The sequence below is a fragment of the Neofelis nebulosa genome, chromosome 14 (assembly GCF_028018385.1).
Source record: "Neofelis nebulosa isolate mNeoNeb1 chromosome 14, mNeoNeb1.pri, whole genome shotgun sequence".
In the NCBI taxonomy this organism is placed as follows: domain Eukaryota; kingdom Metazoa; phylum Chordata; class Mammalia; order Carnivora; family Felidae; genus Neofelis; species Neofelis nebulosa.
The window spans coordinates 24,294,231-24,318,421 of NC_080795.1; positions in this window are offsets into that span (position 1 = coordinate 24,294,231).

Here is a 24,191-nt window from a genome sequence, read left to right on the forward strand (position 1 = left end):
TGCTTATCCTCCATATATTTCTGTTTTGAAACAACCCATAATTAAAACAATAGAGTCCAATACCACATGTTTGGTATTTGATTACTTATAATAATGATATCTAAAATTCATTAAGTGCCTACTCCCTGGCCGGCCACTGTGCTTCATTTAATTCTTCTAGCAGCCCTAAGGTGAGGTAAAATCATTTTGTCCATCTTATTAATGATGTATATTTAAAGAAATAAAAGTATATTTAAAGAAATTAAAGTATTTAATTTATATTAAAGTATTTAAAGTATATTTAAGGTATATTTAAAGAAATAAAATAAATTTCAAAGATCAGTTAAGTGGCATATAATATCTATATATCCTTAGAGCCTAAACAACGAATGTTTAGCAATAGACTACATTCTTACAGATAGATGATAGATGATGGATAGATGAGAGAGATGGTTAACTTGTGGGAGTATGTTGTATCATGTTGTGTATGTGTGTGCACGTGTCTGTACATATAGGTATGCAAAAATAAATATCTACAGTAGGAAAATTTGATTATCAGAAAATTACGCAGCTACAGACAATGAGGGTATATGTAAATAAAGATGATAAGCATCCAGCCTGACCTTCTTTCGTTTGCAGTTTTATATTTGGAAATACACCCTACTTCTTTCTTGAGGGCAGTACTATCTGATAGAAATAAAATGAGGGGCACCTGGGTGGCTAAGCCAGTTAAGCATCCAACTCTTGATTTCAGTTCAGGTCATGAATGTTCTCACAGTTTTTGAGTTTGATTCCCGTGTTGGGCTCTGTGCTCTCAGCAATTGGGATTCTTTCTCTCTCTCTCTCTCAAAATAAATAAACACTAAAAATAATTTAGAAATATGATGAGAGCCATTTACGTAATTTTAAATTTCCCAACAGCCACATTGAAAGAGTAACAAGAAACAGGTGAAATTAATTTTTGTAACACTATTAGATATAGCAAATGATTTCAATCCCTACTTCCCTTGCAGACATGAGGAAAGAGAACTCAGAAAAATTAAATCACGGCCCTATTTTAGAAAATGAAGGCTGAATTTTCACTTTTAAAAGTTTCTGCTTTTTTTTTTTTTTTTTTTTTTTTTAAAGTTTCTGCTTTTCATATTGCTGAGTGGCTTTGGGCAATCTACACTTTTAGTTCACCAGCTTAGTGATGGGAGTTTCTCTTTTCTGAGATAATTATATTTTATGTCAAATTCTTGATGAAAACATAATGAATTTCTCTTCAGTTTTTTTCCTGGACTATATTTGTAACCAACTCATTCTCTCTAGGGACATGTTCTAGCCAACTCAATTGCAAAGCAAAGTGGTTATCACTTGTTCAAATTCAGCAAATATGTATTAATTGTCTGCTATATGCCAACCACAGATATAATTATGAAACAGTTCTTTCACAGGTGGAACTCATAGATTAGATTAGAAGAAAGACAAAATACAATGACCAATTTGTTTCTCTGATGTTAGAAACAGATGAAGTATACAGACACTTTTCCCCTAAATCTGTACTTACTATATACCTACTACACAAGAGAACAAGACACAGATGCATCAAGGAGAGTGAAAATAGTAGCCAGTTCCTGAAAGGAATGAAATTTGGTGTTTTGTCAAATGAGAAATTGATAAATGTTTAGAATCTTATCATAGGTTTTCAATTTTTAGAATATTTAAAACTTAAAATGATAAAAAGCAGCCTGTAAGTACCAGATATGACTTATTATCAACTTTTAAACTTATTTGGTCAATTACTAAATAGAAATAGTAAAGAGGGTTGTAGGAAAAGGACTGGATTATGAAAAACATTTACACATAATCATGATTAGTGTTAGATTTTAACTAAAATGTAGTTAAAGTTGGTTATGTTTGGCTATCCACCATTCAAACACCATTTGTGTCTGGAGGGAATTCCTCATTGTGTGGAACTCGAAAGTCAAAAAGGAATATTTATTCTCCAGAATCTTTCTCTGTAGGCAGCCTGGACTCAGCCATGGTGGAGCCCAGTGGGTCCATAAGAGGTGTCCAGTGGCTATGGCACCAGCAGTAGCCTCCTAACCAGACTGTTACTGAATTCTGACTTTGGCTCTTGTATGCCAACTTTCTTTTCCTTCCTGGCATTTCCTGATAATGTTACTCTAGCATTCCTGTTGATTCTCTGAAGTACTAATAAGCCACCAATTAGTTTTATTTCAGAATCAATTAGCCAAAATCAGTTTCAGGCATTTATAACCAAGATCTGACTTGGATAGAAATTGGTACCAGGAAGTGTGTCATTGGCCTCAAAGCCTCAGGGCAATGAGGATCTTATCTCTGGCTAAACTGGGATTGAAGGCAGTGAAAACTCTAGTTAATGCCCAATCAGTATCTGGTAGTCTATGGCATACAGTGGCAAAACAACTAATTACCACCTGTGGTTACCATTAATGAGGTGTCCATTTAAGGCACATTTCTGAGGTTATCACTTTGATGCAATAATAGAACAGAATTAAGATTATGCAATTTCAAGGATGTAGGGAAGGGTGTTTATTTCTAATAGAAATGAGTAAAGATAGAGAAGGAGTAGGTGACAGTTCAAAATTCTTGATGCAAGTTATGAAATAAACCTTAGTTCTTAAGTTCTTAAAACTGAGAACTTTCTATTACCATAAAGAACTTTATCTTCTTTTTCAGCTACAGTGTTGAAAATCAAAGCAAAATTTGAAAATGCAGATTGTCAAGTGTATTCATTTGAGTTTACAACAATGCCAGGTCTCCCAATGAAAGTGAATTTTGATTGAGAAGGAATGAAAAATATTAATAGAGTATATTGGATGATATGGAAAAATACAAAGGCCTTGATGTACCCTGAACCCTAACTCTCACTTGCCTCTCTTTCCAGCTATATCTATCTTAACTTCCATGTCTGGTAAGACTGTTTTACTCCTGTATGGAAGATGATGAAGTCACTTTTTTTTTTTTTTTTGAGAAAATTTCCCTTCCCAAGGGAAGTCATTTATTCTGAAGACTTCTTTACACCTTAATGTCTGCCACATTATTGCCTTATAACTTATTGCCACAACTTAGAAATGGATGCCATATTAAAACTAAGAGGAGAATATTTTGACCCCAAAGGAATTGGAAGACCTGGAAAATACTTTTTAAAAAAATTTGGAAAAGATGTATGGAAAGATATTCTGAGATATCAAGAAGACACTAGATCAGATTGCATTTTAAAAATCAATTCAATTAAGGTGTTTTCGTGGCTGAGTGGCTAAAACCTGAATTAAAAGTTGGCTTATGCCCAATAAATTTGAGATGGACAAAATTCTCTGGCATAACATATAAGAAAGGATGCAAATGTTCTGAGTGGTAGAATTGCCAACCATAAGTTATTTGTGATCTACTCATCCATCCTAACCATGTTTCCTAAAAGGGTTCAGAAGATATTCTCTTCATCACAGTCTTGATAAATATACTGGTGAAAAGGTGCCAAATTTTCTGAAAAGTCTTGTAATATTTCAGATTTGGGAAGGGAATCTGCAATTGAAATGAGCTTCCTGATATCAGTAGAGTAGGAAGATCCTTAGGTACCAGAAGTCATGTAAGAGGAATTATCACCACAGGTACATACTGTGAATCTTTATCCTATTCTTCCTCAAAGAAATCTGTGATCATTTACCAAATAATTATGTATTAGGGAGCAGGAAATACCCAGTTTTCAGAGCCTGTTGGACACTGTCTCTAAGTTAACAATTCCTTGGAATTCAGAGGACCACTGTTGTTGCACTGGTTAAGAACAGGGTATAGGGCAATTGGCAATAAATGGAATTGTAACCCAAATCCTTTCTGAGATGGGATCAATGATACCTTAGCAACATTCTATAGTTGTTTTCAAAGTCACTGATTGCGTATCACTGGGAAAACAGGAAAACTGGAAGGGGTGTGGTCTGAAGTGACTCACTTTGTCCATCAAGGGTAAATAGAATTTCTGCTATTCTGCAGGGTCTGGGAAAAGTGTGGATGGAAACCATGTCATCTCTGGAGCTCCTTCTCATACTATTATACCTCTAGTAAAAGTTGATGGAAGACTGATACAACTTTATACATTCAAGATGACCAAGGTTTCAGCTCACTTAGGAAGATGCATATAATTTTCCAACGGGATAATGAACTCCAATAAGTGTTGCCTGCTTATGACAATAGGAAATCCTGCACTCGGAATGATTTAATAATTTATCAGACTATGGGTTGCCTCCTTTTAAATAGGAATAGGTATATATGGGGTTGTAAATGGGTATTTGAATTAACAGGGTGGTAATTGTTCTTAAAGGGAAGGTAAGAATAGAAAGAAGGGAACATATGGATAATGGGCAACCAAAGAAATAGTTGTTTGGTTGGCTTTTTTTTTTCTATTTATTATATAAAACCTGTTTTTAATTTTAATTTTTTCTTGCAGGAATACCCAATGTGTGAGACTTAGTGGAAAGCAGTGCTCTTTTATCCACTGAGAAAGCCTTATAGAGACAAATATTTTCTCTCTAGTTCTTGGTAATGAGAACATTGGCATATGACCAATGCTTAGTGTTCCCCTGGGGACAATGCATCTTGAGGAAGTGACTCAGGGATGTGAAATCGTTTTATGCCTCTTACCTCACTGAAGTCCTCTGATGTACGAAGGATAGATGGAGATTTTCCAAGCACAATCTACAGGGAAAAAACTCTGGTCTTCTGGGAATTGTGAGTAGGATGGAGGTTATCTGGCCATATACATAATATTTGTTTTGTTTTGTTTTGTTTTATAAATTTCCATTCCTTTTGTTCTCAACTTTGATTAAAACCCCTTCTCCTTCTACCAAATCTGGTGCCTACAAGCCTGTTAGGATTTCTGCAGACTGAATCAACTTAACTTTCTTGGATATTCCAAAGTGCAGGTAACTGTGCTTTCAGTTATAATATCCTCACTCAGCCATTTAACCAATCCTTCTACTGTATTTTTTATCTAAAACTTGGTTGAAATGTTTCATCCACTGAAGTCTCTTATATGCTTTGTCCTTTTGACTTGATACACTTTTTATTTCTTTAATGCATTTTGGAATGGCTACAGGAGGAATAGAAGATAACTACATCTTGCCAGTATACCATATTTAACACTGTGATACCCACAAATCATCCTCTTTCAATAGGCTAGGATAAGCAAAGCAAGATTTAATGTTAGTTAAGAGTTGACTGTAATAAATGATATCACTGTTCTTCAAAGCACATGACCCCATCATTACTAAAACAACTGCACTGTTAGTGATGGTATAGCAACTCCATTCTGGTTACATTTTTTTTTTTTAAGTGGAAGATGTCAAGATCAATGGGGCCACTTTAGCATCAGAGCATGATTGACTACTGTTAATGTCTGACCCAATTTTGATTTCTAATTTTGAGAACATTACAGGAAAATCTAGAATATGGACTTTCCAAAAACTTCATAGGAAAAACTTAATTGACATTTTACGTTTGCTGTAACTTATTCAGTTAAAATACTTTTGCAGACGTTTTTTCCTAGTAAAATAAAAAAACACTTAATGTTCTTCCATATGGCTCAAGTTGAAAGTATATGTGTGTCTCTCTCTACCCTATCTAAAACACAGAGAACCTCAAAAATTGTACTGGATCTGAAATTTAGATATTTTCATTCCAAGATTAGGACTTAAGATTCTTTCCAAATAACATTACCCTAGTTGAATTTATGGCCTTTTGATGCCCTGGACTATTCCCTTTTGAGGACACTGCCTGAGACGCTGATCTTTCTATAGTTGGCCTGTGAGATTTAAAAGACAGGCTCCAGTAAAGCATAGAGTGTGCTTGTAGTCAAGGGATACGACCTCAGTCAGAAAAACTGGGAAAAAAAGACCATGTCAGTCTTTACTTCCAAGAAAAGCTAGTTGCTGTTTTGATAACAGTAATGTCCCTTTAGTTCAAAGTTACCAGCTATCAAAACAAGTTGCAGTTCACAGCAGACTAACCCCTTTCCATTATGGAGAAGTAGATTGTAGCATGATTGAGTCCAAATAAAAATATATTTACAGAGAAAACTAGGCCCATGAGAAGCAAGCAGAAATTCGCAACAAGCTAAGTTTCATAAATGTTCAGGCAAAAAATTTCACCATATACATACAATTTACATCCATAAGACTAAGGTATCATTAGAAAAGTTGTATTAGAAGGAAACGATATTTTAAAAGATGAGTCACTAAGGAGATAGGGTAATAGAAAGCAATCATCTATCAAAACAGAATACACAAAATCACTCTTGCTCCATCACATGTGTTAACTGTTCAGCAAAATGGCTCTGCTGTGTGCTCAGTGTGAGGTTTGAGTAGGCAGTATTATCGTCTGGCATCAGAGCCAGGGCAGGATCCAGCTTGAACCTCCAAGTCATTGCATGAGGAAATATGAAATTGCAGAACAATGTGGGTGGGCAACAGACTTGACCCAACTCTCATTTATTAAATAAACACAGATTTGACTAGTCGTACTTCTGAGAACTTTAGCAGTGGCATTGCCAGGGTGTAACACTTGGGGGAGAGGGGATTGGAAACCATCATAAATCTCCATGAGCAACCTCCTCCAAGTTGCCCCTAATAAACTTACAATCTAAGCTATCTAAGTGAAATCAAGTGTGCTCACTCTTCAATGCAGTTTCACGACAAATCAATTAGCCTCGACTTCCAAAAACCTTTTTGCCACTAAGTCCTTTCTATAAGAAAGTTTGGGAGCTTCCACCCCACTAAATTTTAGTCCAGCTCTTAAGATTATGTGAAATGTTGGTTCTTGTTGAAACCAGAACACTAAGGGGCCTCCTTGTTCTTCAGTCCTCCTGCATCACTATTACATTTGCTGGCAGCTAGAGCAGGTAAAGAAAACCGTATTGTTTGTGTAGTATAAAAGATGACTTCTTAAAGATGTGCAGACAGCGAAACCCATGCTTAAGCAATTGTAAAAACGAGAAAAACATGAAAACAATTAGTAATCTATTTATACATATAAAAACTGGAAAATTATTTCTTACCGTATGGACTGGAGAGCTCTCTGAAATTTTCTTCTTTACAAGCTACTTGGCAGAGAGGAGCATATTCTGGTTCTCCACAGAAAGAAAATCATGGGGGGGGGGCGGGTAGGTTTTGCAAGTGCATGAAGTGGACACATTTGGGTAAGGCATGCCCATTTTAAGTCAGGTGCACTTTTCCATAATATTTGTATAGAAAATAACAAAATGAGTACCATGCAGCTTTTCATCACATTGCACTGTTGCATTTTCTAATTATGATATTTGCCAGTATAACCAGTGAGATTTTAATATTCATAAAATAAATATACTCTAAGCCTATGAGTTTTCAGTTTTTGAAGCTCTTGTAAGAGAAGTGCTTCTCTTGTCTGGGAACTTGTAAGTCAACATTTCTTTTGATTGATTGATTGATTCATTTATTTATTTATATTTTAATTCCGGTATAGTTAACATACAGTGTCATATTAGTTTCACATATACAATATAGTGATTCAACTATTCCATACATCACTCCTTGGTCATCAAAATAAGTGCCCTCCTTAATCCCCATCACCATTTAACCCACCCCCCCCCCCCCATCTCCCCTCTGGTAACCATCAGTTTGTTCTCTACAGTTGGGAGTCTGTTTCTTGCCCCCTCCCCCCATCTTTTCCCTTTGCTCATTTGTTTTGTTTTTTTAAATTCCATCTATGACTGAAATCATATGGTATTTGTCTTTCTCTAATTATGCTTAACATAGCCACAGCAATCAGACAACAAAAAGAAATAACCAGCATCCAAATCTGTAAGAAAGAAGTAAAACTTTCACTATTTGCAGATGACATGATACTATGGACTCCACCAAAAACTACTAGAACTGACAAATGAATTCAGTAAAATTGCACAATATAAAGTCAATATGCAGAAATTTGTTGCATTTCTATACACTAAAAATTAAACAGCAGAAAGAGAAATTATGGAAACAATCTTATTTACAATTGCACCAAAAATAATAAGATACCTAGGAATAAACATAATCAAAGAGATGAAAGACCTATGCTCTGAAAATTATAAAACATTGATGAAATTGAATACGGCATAAAGAAATGGAAAGACATTCCATGCTCATGAATTGGAAGAAGAGATGTTGTTAAAATGTCTATACTACACAAAATAATCTATGGATATAATGCAATCCCTTGGATTTATATACCTGTTAGCACCTGAAAACTCTTATCATCTGACCTAAACATATGAAAGATAGTCTGCTGGGTGCCATGTAAAACATGTTCAATAGAACCTTAAAATCCATTGAGTCTAACTGCCACAGCTGTCCTGATAAGACTTCAAGTCTTATTCAGAATATACCCTGCTGGGTTGCCTGGGTGGCTCAATCGGTTGACCTTCCGACTTCGGCTCGGGTCATGATCTCATGGTTTGTGAGTTTGAGCCCCGCATCAGGGTCTGTGCTGACAGCTCAGAGCCTGGAGCCTGCTTTGGATTCTGTGTCTCCCTCTCTCTCTGACCCTCCCCCATCCATGCTCTGTCTCTCTCTGTCTCAAAAATAAATAAACATTAAAAAAAAAAGAATATACCCTGCTGACATACAGATAGCCAAGGTTATAAATAAAACACCATAAATAAAAATAAAATATGTATGAGCTGTTAGGATAGTATTTTTGATGTGGTAGAGTCTGAATAGTATCAAGAAAGATATATACTCAGAGTAAATAATTGTTTTTCTTATTTAGCCACTCAAAATATTCTTTCTCTACCCAGAATGTTACAACTAATTTCAAAGCTTTGTGTCCTCACAGCACGTAACTCTTTGGATTCTTTGGACTTTTTTTAAACCACAACTGCATCTACATTTCATAAGCTGTCATTTAACTGGACAAAACTTCTGGCCAGATGCAGCTGGAGTGCTTTTGTGTATGAGGCATTGTCTGCTTATTAAGCATTGTCTGTAATTTCAATATAAATTGTTGAGCAGACATTTCTGCTTACAGAAAATAGAAGTTGGCCTAAAAGACACCAGAGATACAATGGACAACAATTCCTGTGAGAATCAAGCAATTCTCTGTGACAATATTAAAGAAATCAGGTGAAGGCAAGAAAAGGGTTAGGAGAGGCCTATGTAGCCTTGAAAAGACTTAGATATATGTGGGTGCTCATAATATTCTGAGGCTGGACATCTTCATGATGCCAACAGTGAACAGAACTTCCCCTGGAAGAAGGCAAAATGAAAGACCTTTGTTTAGATTCCAAATGGAAATGGAACCCCCACACCCCCTCCTCGCCAAACAAAATAAAAAAATAAAATAAAATGAAAAGAAAGAGAGTTAGGGAAGTTCTTCAACAGATATATCTTGGCTTTCTCAATCCATGAGCCATTTTGCTCCAGGGGATACATCCAAACATAAATTTTATGAAGAGACCCCGTGATTTGGCACTGTGAGTTGGCGTATAATTGGACCCACTCACAGGATCTTAACCTTCTCTGCCAGGGGAGTCATCATCTGAATGGGAAAAACCATTGCAAAATTTTCCCTTCATCTAAGAAGAATGACTAATTTTAGATGTATCACAAGGAAGTGTTTTGTTCCAAACATAGTTCCTAGAAATAGTGGGGCATTCCAGTCCAACAGATGAAAACCTTCCTCACAAGAACCAAATCAGTGTATTGTGCACCACTTGCCAGTGAATCCAAATTGCCTGCCTTTAGGAAGATGAGAAGACAATGGGGCTTCTAAAAGAATGGATAATTCCAAAATCTCTATGTAGATTATCTCTCGATTGTAGAATATTTACAGCAAAATTTCATTCCCAAGAGATCTTTTCCTCATCACTCTTGGACCCATCCTTTCTTGCTGCTCTCACTTGTTAAGTGAAAGCACATTTTATCATCAGGCTAAACAAAGCTTGGTTGAACATTTAAATCTGTTATATAATTTTGACAAATTAAAAAATTTTAATGTGACTTTTGAATTAATTTTACAGTTATTACAAACAACATGTTAGTAAATTTTTAAATTTTTAAATAAAATAAATTCTTACAATTTTTCATTTAAGTTTTAAACATGCATGGGGTATTGGTAAGTTTATTGAACTAAAGATGGAATACTGAGTCTAATTCTGATTTTCTCAATAATTAATTTAGATCAGTAATTTCATTTCTCTATTCATCTGTACAATGAAAGAATTGACCTCTTGATCTGTAAATAATTTCCAGATCTAAAATTCTTTGATTCTAAATGAAACAGATTTCTTCTCCTTATATCAGAAATAAGCAGAAATATAAGGTGGTTTTTACTAAGTGCTGAATGACTATATTAGGTACAGAGGGAGATATCAGTTCTAGCTTACATATGGCATGATAGATTCATGGAGGAGGTGTGATTTAAGCTAGGACTTGGACGTGGTCAGAATTTTTATAAGTTCATTTCAGAGGAATTTATGGAGGAAAAACAACTCAAGGTGTATTAAAGTCAGGAAACAGACCAAATGGAGAGTTCCTTTAGGAGAGGATAGTATTAAGTTTAGAGACCAAATTTAGGAACATCTTTAGTGCCTGGTATACAATATACAGAATTTACCCTAAAAATGGGTAGCACACAATTTTTTTGTTGTTGTTTGGAGTAGGGTAGTTGAGGGGCGGATTACATGTGCTAAAAGGTTTTTGGAAAAGAAGAAAGTATTACTTGGTTCCTACTACCTGTCAGTTTCTGTCTTCATCCAGGAACATGGACAGCTAAGAGTCTATTTTATTTTTTAAAGTGTTAATTTGATTATTTAATTTTTATTCCGTGTCAAAATGTGGCATGGGGCAAGTGGCAGGATTTCTTGTATTTCTACATTAGCTCAGGTTTCCTCCATTTTATTATTTAATCCAATTAATCTGATTATTTATGGGTAATAAGGGAATTTATTCCTTCATGCTACATTATTGCTTTGGAGTATATGTCTGTGCCCCTTCAAACTTCATATGCTGAAATCCTAACCCCCAATATGATAGTATTAGGAGGTGGTGCTTTTGGAAGGTGATTAAGTCATGAGGCTGGAACCCTCATGAATGGGATTCATGTTCTTATAAGAGACCCCAGAGAGCTCTCTCTCCTCTTCTGTCATGTGAGGACAAAGTGAGAAGACGGCCATTTATGAACCAGGAAGCAGGCTCTCAAACACTGAATCTGTTGACACGTTGGTCACAGACTTCTCAGCTTCCAGAACTGTGAGAAATAAATTTCTAATGTTTATAAACTATTCATTCTATGGTGTTCTGTTATAGCAACCTGAATTGACTAAGAAAATTATTGAGAAGTCATTTATTTCTTCCTTAACTATTTCATGTGTGCTGTGCTTAAGGGCCTGGGTTGAGCTCTGAGAACAAGACAGATATATCCTTCACTTTCTGGAATTTATCATCTCTGTCCATTCACTCCTTGGGCTAAGCAGTTTTTCAGAACTTGTATTTTTGTATAGTATTGCATATTTTCCTGGTAATGATAAAAAACAAAACAACTATGCAGTACACATCCACATAGTTTGACAGTTATCAGAAATCCTTATTTCTCTTAGGGATAATTTGTAGCCAACACTATTCCATCTTACTTGTGTTGCCAAATCCTCAAAGCTCATAAGGAGAAATTCCAAGTATGTCAATTTAAGTAGGGGTTTATTAATTTAAACTATTTTACTTGCATGATTCTCCCTAGAGTATGCAAATCTGAACAGTAGAAAATTCTGTGACTTCTGTAGGGGAAAAGAGAGGGAAATGAGCTGGTGTGATAGAAGAAATAGAGGAAACAACCAGTAGACATCAATGAACAAAGTGAAGATGAACCCACCATCTTCTGTTAAAACTTCAAGGCTCATAATTTATTCTTGGAAAAAGTGAAAACATTTATTAGTCCTTTTGTGATCTCATTTCTGTTTTAAGCTTCTCTCTGGTTTTTATTGTAATCTGATTTCACTTGTATAAAATGTAAGGCAATGTTGAGATCATACAATGTAACATGGTTTTGCTACCACAGTTTTTCAGTAGACTGTAAAAGACAGATTATGCTTTTCTTAAGTTAGACATTCTCACCTTTTGAGGCATTTAACACCATCATGAAATTTAGCATGGTGTTTATATTAGAATCGTGTGGTACACATCTTTTGCTCTGGGAGCCCCTCGATCACGAAAGTCTCAGTTCCTGGCCCAGAAATCATTATGAAGTATTGACTAATGGAGACTTGTCTCTGTTCTAAAGGATTTTTTTAAGTCTATCTTCTTTTGGAATATATACAAAATCTTGGGAGATGATCCAGCCAGTATATCTTTGTGATCAGTGCTTTCAATCAGGTTTCCCTCATTTAAAAGATTTGCCAACTTTATCTATGAGCCATACTTCAATGGGGCGCCTGGATGGCTCAGTCTGTTAAGTGTCCAACTTCGGCTCAGGTCATGATCTCGCAGTTCATGGGTTCGAGCCCCACATCAGGCTCTGTGCTGACAGCTCAGAGCCTGGAGCCTGCTTCAGATTCTGTATCTCCCTCTTTCTCTGTCCTTCCCCTGCTCATGCTCTATCTCTCTCTGTCTCTCAAAAATAAATAAATGTTTTTTAAAAAATTGAGAATATGAGCCTCACTTCAAATTGCCAATGATATCAGATAAGTAGTTTGAGATTGGTCACACAGTTGCCAGTGCTGGGCTTCTCCTTCATATGTGGGCAAACTATGCCTAACTCTCTGACCCAAACTGCCCCATATTGTGATGCTGCTCATAGCATGCTTTGCTATTCCAAAGGGCTCAGTAGCAATTCCTATTTTTGACATTTCTTCCCTTTTTAATCTTGACACAAAATTATCCTTGTGTTTTGGTATTGTAAACTATGGAAGTCCATTAGAAAACAGACATATGAAAATATCTACTCTACCTCCTCTAGAAACTGTCCTTGACTCATCAGCTAGTTTAGATTCCTCCTATTACACATTTCCATTGCTCTCTGTGTATTTGTGTAATAATTTTCCCAGGTATTAAGTATCTGCACAATTACTTGCTTAGGGTACATTTCTCCCTGCTGTAACATAAGCCCTAAGAAGGAAGAAAAAAGGAGCTCTCTCTGTATTTTGCCATTATATACCCATCACCTAACACAAAGAGTGGTGCCTGTAGGATGACCTCAATAATTGTGTGAACTGAATAAATAGAATGGCAGCTAGATATCTAATAGTAGGCAATTGATACATGTTAATTGAATAATGCCCCAGTATAGTGTATGACTTTTCTCAAGGAGGATTTTAAGGAATAATGGTGGGAATTTTTGTCTCAGTGATAGCTCAGTGGGGGGGAAATAATAACGCCTTCTCCGCATTTGTATAAAGGTGTTACTCATTTCCAGTAACAACACATGGCCTTCTTCCCAAAATGGCATTAGGTCAATGAGTGCTTGAAAGATTTATTTTATTCCAGACCATGTTAATATCTCCTTACATTTGTACATTGCTAACCAAATGGAAGAAAGGCTGGATGTTATAGGAAATTAAAAGGATAAAACTAATCTCCTTTTACTCCTCAAAATTCAGAACACCTTTGGTTAAATTAAAGTGTAAATTATAACCACAGATACAAGCCCATTTAGGTGTGGAGCAACCATGTGATGGAAATTGGCTGAAATTCTGTAGATGCCTTACGAAACAGCCCTGAATACTACACTGCATAATGGTTGCTGCTGGGAGGAACAGCCAGGGTGCTTTCAGAGAGATCACCTCATGCGTCACCCTGCCCCATGTTGACCCCTACCATGAAAAGCAGGAGAATGTGGCATTTAGGGTGCAGACTCTGCATCATAATTTTACACGAATCATAAATCTACATGAGTTCAAAGCCTACACTTATTTCTTACTATTTGGGTTTTTTTCTGGGCAAGTTACTTATACTCTCAGTGCCTTATTCTCCTTATCTCTTAAAAATAGGTGGTGGTGGTCCCCACTGCATAAGGTCATCATTAGGATTAAATTAGTTAATGTAGGTAAAATATGTACAGGAGTTTGCTAGAGTAAATGTTCAGTGAACACTGGTTTTATTATGACTACTATACAACACGGAACTTGCACAGTGGTGGAGGCCAACACTAAGCAAATAAAACAAACATGGTTCCAAATGTTCATCACCGTGACTAAAGAAACTAAAAAATGGGAAGGAACATAGGTTAACCTGTATTTCTCAAGTATGTGTAATAAATAATAGTTTTTTTTTAAATGTTTATTTAGTATTGAGAGAGAGAGAGAGAGAGAAAGACAGAGAGCATGAACAGAGGAAAGGCAGAGAGAGAGGGAGACACAGAATCTGAAGCAGGCTCCAGGCTCTGAGCTGTCAGCCAGAGCCTGATGCAGGGCTCAAACTCACAGACCATGAGATCATGACCTGAGCCAAAGTCAAACCCTTAACCGACAGAGCCACGTAGGTGCCCCCAGAAATAATGTTTGGAATCTGTGGTACAGTTTATGTTTGTTAAAACAATATTATGACCATACCATATTTAGTTATAACATATGTCTCATAAGTAAGCAGGGGAAGTATTGATATGCCTCATTAGCAGATGAAGAAATTAAAGAGAAGAGGGCGAGTGATGAGATCAAATGGCCTGTACACAGTGGATCAGGAATTATAATGCAGTTCTCCTGAAATCTAGTCACAGACTTTCATATTCACCACTTGGCTACTGTTCTGAGGTTTGCCTCAGATTAAAAACTTTTTTTTTTTGCCTTTACTCTTTTAAAAATCTATTCATTCTGGTCATTCAAAAGCACTTAAGAATGTCTACTGGGTGGATGGTAGCACTATCAACTAATTGGTTGATAGAATGTTCTGCATCTCTTTGATTTTCTGATGCATCAGTAGTTACTAAGTGTTAAACACTAGGGATTTATAAGTGAAAAGATCTAGTTCTTGACCTCAAAGAATTCATATTGTAGTGGGGAATGAAGACAGAAAATGAATTAAAATATAGTATGATACGTTAACTATATAAGGAAGCATGCATTTAAAGATGATAACATACGGGGGAAACGACTTTGCTTTGAGAAGGGAGAGGGCAGTGGTCAAGGAAAGACATCTGAGCTGAGTTACACTGAGTTTAGGAGTTAGCCCATATTAATGCTAAAGAGCTCACATGAAATGTCATTTATTATATGCCAGGCATTGTTCTGAGTACTTTGCATGTATTGATAAATGAGAAACACAGCACTATTAAAATGGCATTATAGTCTTCACTGCAAACATTTAAGAATATATCTTGAATTTGTTCCCTCTATCTTCAGTACCATGATCATCTCTTCTGAACAACTTATATAAATGTCCTAACTTGTCCCCTCCCTCTTTACTCTTATCACAGTCCAAGCCATTTTCTTTTTTTTAAATTTAAATTCAAGTTAGTTAACATACAGTGTAGTATTGGTTTCCGGAGTAGAACCCAGTGATTCATCACTTACATATAATACCCAGTGCTCACCCCAACAAGTGCCCTCCTTAATGCCCATCACCCATTTAACCCATTCCACCAACCACCTTTCCTCCAGCAACTCTCAGTTTGTTCTCTGTATTTAAGTCTATTATGGTTTGCCTTCCTCTCCGTTTTTATCTTATTTTTCCTTATCTTCCTCTTGTTCGTCTGTTGAGTTTCTGAAATTTCACATATGAGTGAAATCATATGATATATGTCTTTCTCTACCATTTTCTACACAATAGCCAGAATTCACTTTCTAAGTGATAAAATGGGTAGAACTCTCCTACCTAAAACTCTCAATGATTTTTCATTTTATTTAGAAGCCCCAAATTTTCTTCATGGCCTACAGAACCTTACATGATATAGCTTCTTCTTTCTTCTTTTACTTCATTTTTTTTCTTTCTTACTTTTCTTTCTTATTCTTTTCTTTTCTCTATTTCTTTCTTTTTTAATTTTTTTAAATGTTTATTTTTTTAAGAGAGAAACAGAGAGTGAGCCAGGGAGGGTCAGAGAAAGAGGGAGACGCAGATTCCAAAGTAGGCTCCAGGCTCCCAAATGTTAGCACAGAGCCCAAAGCTGGGCTTGAACTTATGAAAAGTGAAATGACCTGAGCTGAAGTCAAATGCTTAACCAGCACCCCTCTTCCTTCCTTCCTTCCTTCCCTTCTTTCTTTCTTTCTTTCTTTCTTTCTTTCTTTCTTTCTTTCTTTCTTTCTTTCTTCTTTTCTATTCTCTTCTATCATCTACTTTACATTTTACAAGTCAAGTTACACAATGCATAGAATGCTGATATTATGGGATGTTAATTAGTGATTCTTTAAAAGGGGAAATGATTTAATGGTCATGTAGTTTGAGAAAATATAGCGTCAAACAGCAACAGCTTATTTTGTTTGTATATGCACATATGTTAGTATATATTTATGAATGCTAAATTGTAAATCTTGCACTATTCTTACTTTATTAACCCAATTTTTTTCAAGGTGACTCTTATGTGAACATACCCTTAGAACATATTTTGGGAAATGCTTCATCCTGAATAAAAGCCATATTAAAGAGATCAACCTTAAATTGGGTTCAGGAGTTTAGCAAGTTTAAGACCTTCTAAATGTCATATTTTGGGAGAAAAGATAGAAAGGAAACAATTAATCAGAGATTATATTTGCCAGATGTCAATAAAAATTCATGAAGTCTTAGAGTAAAATCTCCTTTACCCTCTTCATTCAATACTAAGCTTCCATCATGTTCTTAAGTCAGGTTCTGAAGATTGAAATTGAGTCACTCTTGAGTTAATTAATTCCAAAAAGGATTTATTGAGGATCTATTAGGATGAGTCTATGATTGGAAAGTTTCCTTGGCAGGGAGAACTACCAGGGCAGGGGAACTATAAACTTTCCTTTCCTGTTTTCCAATCAGAAAGGGCAGTATTGTATTGATTGAACGTGGGTGGTCCTTAACACATTTTCATGAATCAGAAATTATATTTGCCAAATGCTATTCCACTGTAAAATTAGCAATAGCATATGTGGGTGATGAGTATCTTTTTATGTGTTTTATCTGTTTACAAAAGAGAAGAAAAGAAATTATAAAATTGTTTGGCGTAAGTTCATAAGGTGAATAAAAGTTATATGGATCTATTCAATGCATCCAGCTCTATACTAAATGATTTAAAAGACTGAGAGAGAACTGCTAGAAGGCTACTCTAATTTAATGCTAGTGTGGTTTTCTGCTGTTTTTTGATTTTCTCTCTTAAACTTTATGCAATTGCATATGCTGGGATTTTAGGATGAGAGGAGATGGTTGTACATGTAGATGGAGGGGATGTAAGAGACTGGAGAATGATTTCTCAGCAATAAAAGCCTCCTTTTGGAGGCCCAGTTTTTCCTTTTCTATCACTTTTATTGCTAGCAAGCACATCTTCTCCAGAGATGAAACAGTAGATATGAATGGAAAAAAGATATTTTTAAAGAAAATATATCCAAATAAAAATGTATTCTTGATAATATCTCTATTATTTGAAATAAAATTAATACAATTCTCACTGAGAAGCATGGATGATTCTTGTGTGCATGAAAAATCAGATAACTGGCAGATAAAGGTCTACAGGCACTTAAAAGAATATCCTAGCACAAATCACAATTACTCTTGACTTTGAGGAGCTGTGGAGTAGCTAAAAGAAGGTACAGATTTATTTGGCAACAGAATCTTAGGACACTTTGCTGAGTTCATACATGGAAGACGGGCAAAAACATCTCTTGTCTAATTGCAATGGGATATTCAAAATTTGACTCACATAAGAAAGAGATCAACTTTTTTATCTTGCCATTGTGACCTTACCATGAATTCAAAGGCATTTGTTATAAGAGATCCCACTCTATTTGTGACTTATGAGCAGGCTACATTTTGGACATTCAAATGGACATCTTGTCATTTGATTTCTCTCCCACTCAAAGAAAAATGCATTTTCAAAAAATCAGAGAAAGGAAGACTTGTACTTGCCTTTGCTCAATCTATTACTTTACAATTAGAGGGTGTGGCTGACCCAAGCAGTGATATCTCTTGCCAGGAATAAACAGAACCTCATAAAAGCAATTTGCAAAAAGCAACGTGTTGGTCTTAGTAGACAGTCTTTGCACTTGCCAGTGAAACTAGCAAGAAGGGTTGTAAGTCATTTAAATTTTCTGGGACCCATCTGTGAAATGATGCCCTCTGCTTCTTCATCTAAGGCTTTGTGGGGTTCAAATTAGAAATGTATGCAAAAACTGGTTTGTCAACTATAAAGAATTTTTTTAATTTTTAATTTTTTTTTTAATTTTTGAGAGAGGGAGAGGGAGAGAGAGAGAGAGAGAGAGAGAGAGAGAGAGAGAGAGAGAACAAGTGGGGGAGGGGCAGAGAGAGCGAGGAAGACACAGAATCCAAAGCAGGCTCTAGGTTCTGAGCTGTCAGCACAGAGCCTGATGCGGAGCTCCAACTCATAGGCTGCAGATCATGACCTGCAGATGCTCAACCAACTGATGCTCAACCAACTGAGCCACCCAGGCACCCCAACTATAAAGAGTTTTTAAATGCTGGTGTCTTAGGTAGGGTGTCTCCAAATACAGACCCTGAGAAAAGGAATTTAATGCAAATAGCTTTTCTAGAAGATCCCAGAAAGCTGTGGCAGGAAAAATGAGAAGTGAGACCAATATAAGATAGGTTAATAAGCAGATTGCTGCTATGTATAACTGGAACTCATTTACACAGGGGATCTCTGGGAGACAGTGTATAGCACACTTCATACATGCTCCCCCTAACAAGTGAGGAAAGTGTATAGTCTCTTTTCCCACCTGATATGGACTGAGGCTCCATTTGGGGGTGTCAATTCTTCAACACTTGTGGCCTGCCCTGCAGTGTTGGCCACATACACCAGAGAAATCCCTTAGAGAGAAATGGGCGCTCTGAGAGTACTCCAGAATGGTGGGAACTGGCAGGATATGGGAAACCCTTCCCATATCCCCACTATCTGCTATAATTGTTTCTCATCATGAAATAGGATTGACTTGAAAGCAAGCTTTGAATCCAGCCCTGGGCTGTGTCTACAGCTGGGTTCTTTAAAGAATATTACAGCAGTGTGACGAATTAACCCATTTTATATGTCAATTTAAATATTTTGTGATGGGTGAATAATTTTGTCTGTGTGTGTGTGTGTGTGTGTGTGTGTGTGTGTGTGATCTCCACTTCGTCTTGTAATGCTTACTTTGGGTTATCTCAATTGAAAGAAAGATTAAAAGTAATGCTAAAATATTTTGCTTTTAGTTGAGGTTGGCTAGTCTTAAATTATGATATAAAAATGTACTGTGTGTCAGTGACATCCATGATTATTCATACAGTTTGATATTGTATAAAATGTCTTATAAATACATTTTTCTGAAGTGTTTAAAATTTATTCTTATAATTTTATATTATAAACACATTTAAAGTAAGAATTTTTATTAAAAGTAGTGATATATGTTGTTGACACAGTGTTATGTTGATCACTCTATTTTAAATTATTTTGCACATTACTACAAGAGGCTTTTGTATTTATTCTTGTTGGGGCAATGGAAACATTTAGCTCTTTAAGTAATTGATCAAGATTAGTGACTCTTAATCCACTATAATGAAATATACATAAAGCCTTTATATTCTTTAACACAATGTTTTAATATGATCATTTTATATGTGTCAATATGAACTTAAAAAATGTATGATGCCATGAATCTGAGGAACTATATTAGTAACAATGCAGATTTAATTTTTATCAGAATGGCTCAAAATAACAGCTTACTTTAAATGGCATTACCTTTTCTTCTGTATTACAATCCCAATGGTGAGCAGCACAGGGCTCTGTGTGTCAGGGGTCAGGTTCTTACACTTGCTCTTTTGCTTCTTGGCAGTTACCTTATTTGTAAGTGGCTCACCACCTTCTCTGTAGTCCAGCTAAAGGGTAGAAGGAAAGGGAGAAAGGTAAAGGGGAGGCATACTTCTTCCTTTTAAAAGAATATACCAGAAGTTACACATATCACTTCTACTCACAAACCAATGTTAAGAAATTAGTCACACAGTCACATCTGTGTGCAAAGAAAACTAGGAAAATAGTAGTTTTTTTGCTGAATGACAAGTGCTTGGCTACAACGAGAGATTCTATTACTGTGAGAAAATTGATAGCTAGCATTTTGTTCCAGTATCTTCCTTTTGGGTAAGACAAATATCCATGTACACTGTTTTCTTGTACACATAGAGCATACCTATTCTTCAAGAAAGGGGAAACCTATCCATTTTTAATATTCATTTCAGAATCCTGGATTTCTGAGTGCTGTTCAATCCTTTCCACTGTTCAGGGTCACCCCAGGGTACAATAGCCTATAAATTAAAAGACAAGTCATCTGCACCTTTAATACACACTAAGTACCCAATATTATATGGTAAGGAAGTAGATACTATAAGAAAATGTAAAAATGGAAAATGCGTATCAAGTATTGGTCTGCAACAAATATCGAATCCTGCTGGTTAGGAATTGAGAAGACTCCCTGCTCCAGCTATAGCCTTCACTCCTTGGCTTGCCTAACTGGTAGCCCCTAGTTCTGCTGTCTGTGACATACTTTTTCAATTGTCCTCCTGGTTCCTTGCTTTATCCCCTGGGAAGTTCTTTGGTGCTTATTCCTGCTCCCTGGACACATCAGTAGTGGGCATGGGGAATATGCTTCTTTTAGGCATGCCATCTCTCACAGCTCACATCCTGCAAAGGCAAGCTGAAGGTCTGAGTGTTGCTTTAGCCATTGCAATTCCCATCAAAACCAAACCAACTTTCAGACTCTTGTTTCTGGTCCATATCATATGAAGGCAAACACAATCAATTAGAGTTTCTAGATAATAGTGTTAAGCCTGATATCACTGATCTTTAATTTATTTGCCTCCTTGCTCAGCCTACCCCTTTTCTTTTTCCACTGAAGTGGCTACATTGAGGTCATCAGAAAAAAAAAAAGGCTTGAGTTTGAAGGCAACCTCCTTAATCTCATTTTAGTCCTTGGGCTGATTCCCATCATGTGATGGAGAACCCTTAGCAGGAGGTGCCTGAAGAAAACTTCACATCCCAGGCATAACTCCTCCTTTTTTTAAATGTTTATTTAGTTTGGAGAGAGAGAGAGAGAGAGAGACAGACAGACAGACAGACAGAGCGTGAGCTGGGGAGGGGCAGAGAGAGGGAGTCACAGAATTTGAAACAGGTTCCAGGCTCTGAACTATCAGCACAGAGCCCAACGTGGGACTCAAACTCACAGAGCTGTGAGATCAGGACGCGAGCTAAGTCAGAAGCTTAACCAACTGAGCCACCCAGGCGCCCCCAGGGATAACTCCTTCTAAAGCTGGTTTTTCAATGTCCCTTCTTATATCCCCTTACATTTATGTGTATAAAAGAATTTTTTTTTAATCTGGTGAAGTTTCAAACCACTGAGCTCTCAGTCAGCTTAGATTGCTGATTTAGGCCACAGCAGAATGATCTCTCTTAGCAGATCTGTGTTCTCTGCCATATCTGCCTACAGACTGGTTAGATGTAGCTCAAGCCTGTCTCCCTTGTAAGACTTTGCTGAAAGTGATATAGCCAATATAAATCAAAAGTTGAAGTTTTCCCAATTATTTTCCTTAAAACATTAGTTAAGATATGGTAAATACATCATGGAGTCACAAGTGAGAAATTTGCCAAATGTTTTCAATGGACAATTACATTCCAGCTTGCATTCTTTATGTCATTTCTGCCTTCCACCTGGCCTGCCAAGCCAATGCCTGAGTACTCACCCTTATAAAAGTATCTCACCTTGGGAACAAAATTCACATTAATTACTATACAGGTTTGGGTGTTATAGCAGAAGCCAAAAATAGTGGTAGCTTAATTAAGAGAAAACTGCTGAACAATCTAGGGACCAAATGGCTGCTGCACCATTTTGCTCTGTTACCCTAAGGAGGTGCTCTTGTCAGTGTGGTCCAAGATAGTTTACCCTAATATCTGCATTCAAGTCACTGGAAACGGGAAGGTAGCCCCAGAAGATGGAGCACTGCATTTCACCTTGTATGCCTTTTGGCTAGACTTTATCATATGCCTACACTCAGCTGCAAAAAAAAAAAAAAAAAAAAAAAAAAAAAAAAAAAAAAAAGTCATGAAGAAAGACTGTGTTTCACTTATCCCTTGCTGCATAACAAATAACTCCAAAATTTTGTATGCTAAAATAAGAATGATTTGCTTATGTTTTTAAGAGTCAGCTGGGCATTTTTTTTCCAGCTCTATAGGATGCTGACTTGGTCAATGGTGTAGCTGCTATCAGATTGCAGCTGGGCTGGTTAGAAGGTCTAAAAGGCCTTTCACATGGGCCTTTGTGCTGATAAGCAGTGCCTTAGTTTTCACCCATGAGGCCTCCTTCTCCTGGAGAATAGGCTTCTTATAGATTGGCAGCTGATTTCTAAGAGAATGAAAGGGCTGGGATTCTCTTTTTTTTTAATGTTTATTTATTTATTTTTGAAAGAGAGAGAGAGAGAGAGAGAGAGAGCACAAGGCAGAGGAGAGGAAAAGGGAGAGAGGGTGACACAATCTGGCAAGCTCCAGGCTCTGAATTGTCAGCACATAGCCTGACAGGGGGCTTGAACCCACAAACTATGAGATCATGACCTGAGCTGAAGACAGACACTTAACCGAGCCACCCAGGTGCCCCAAGGGCTGAGATTCTTAAGGACTGCCATGACTCTTAAGGAATAAGCCTAGAACTATATAGCCTCACTTCTGGTGTATGTTTGATCAGAGCAATTCACAAGTCCAACCTAGATTCAAGGGGTTGGGAAATAGACTCTACCTTCTAATGAGAGGAGCAACATGCATATACATGTGGGGGTGGGGAATAATTGGGGACTATCTTTGAAGACTACTCATATCTTGGATGATGATGCACCAGATAAAAATCAGGTCTTCATTTATCATGAAAGAAAGAGGAAGAATAGACAATAGAAGACACCAAACACCCTCTACCAGAAGGTCTTTCATCAGGTTTAAGTCATTGTCCCAAAAATATTTCTGCATATTCATAAATCATAAATTATTACAAATTCTTTCTATAATTTAAGTGCATTTTTATAAAGAGTTGAAAATTGATGAAACTTAACATCATTTTGTTTTACACCTTATCTGAAAGATATTTAAGTTTATGCATTTTTGTAGGAATCAATTATTTTAGAAGCTATCACTATTATTTTCTAATTTAACATTTTTCATATTAAAATGTTTTTTTCCACTGTAACTCTGCTTTCTCTTTGCTATAGAAATATTTTTAAATTGTGTTATTTTTTATATAGATAGGATGGCTTGGGTATACACATCTCTACCTGGATTTACTTTCCATGTCCATAGATTATGAACACTTGAGATTAGGATGGAGTTAACATTTATCTAACTACATAACCTATAGGAACAGCAGTTATAATTAACATTTACCTCAGGTGGTAGTCATGAGCTGTTAATCATTCTTCATTTGTCAGTGGTGTTTTGGTATATTACAGTGTTCCAAATTGATGAAATACATCAGGGATGGGCTGGCTGGTGAAGATTACAGCACATGACCATTTTCCTCATTTCCTACTCTGCCTAATAGGTAATAAGACATCATGAAAAGAACCAAAGCTTTGGAATCAGATCTGGATCCTAATCAGTGTTTTAGTATTTCCACTACTTCCTAACTCTGTGCCTTTGGGGAAAAAACATTAATCGTCTTTCCCCCCCGCCTCACCAGAAAACTAGGGACAAGTAATATCAATCTTGGAAGGTATTCTGAAATTAAATGAGGTAGTGTGTGTAAGGTCTGTGTCTGGAACAGTGTTCATACTCCAGGGAAAGAAACTGTTTTATTATTACAATTTAAGTTAGCCATCTTGCACATTTCTCCAGGTAAAAGCTGTACACAGAAAAGTCAAGAATGTGCCCAACTGCTTCAGGATGATATTGTTAGGAGGATTTGTTGTGGAAGTAGAAAATATTCAGTTCTTCATATAAGTCAAGGCTTTGGGGACAGGTCAGTCTAATTTCTGCATGTTTGGGAAGATAATCATCATGAATTTAGCTCAGTAGAAATCTTATTTTTAAATAATAATTAAAAGAATGGGGTCACTTTCTTATTTTTG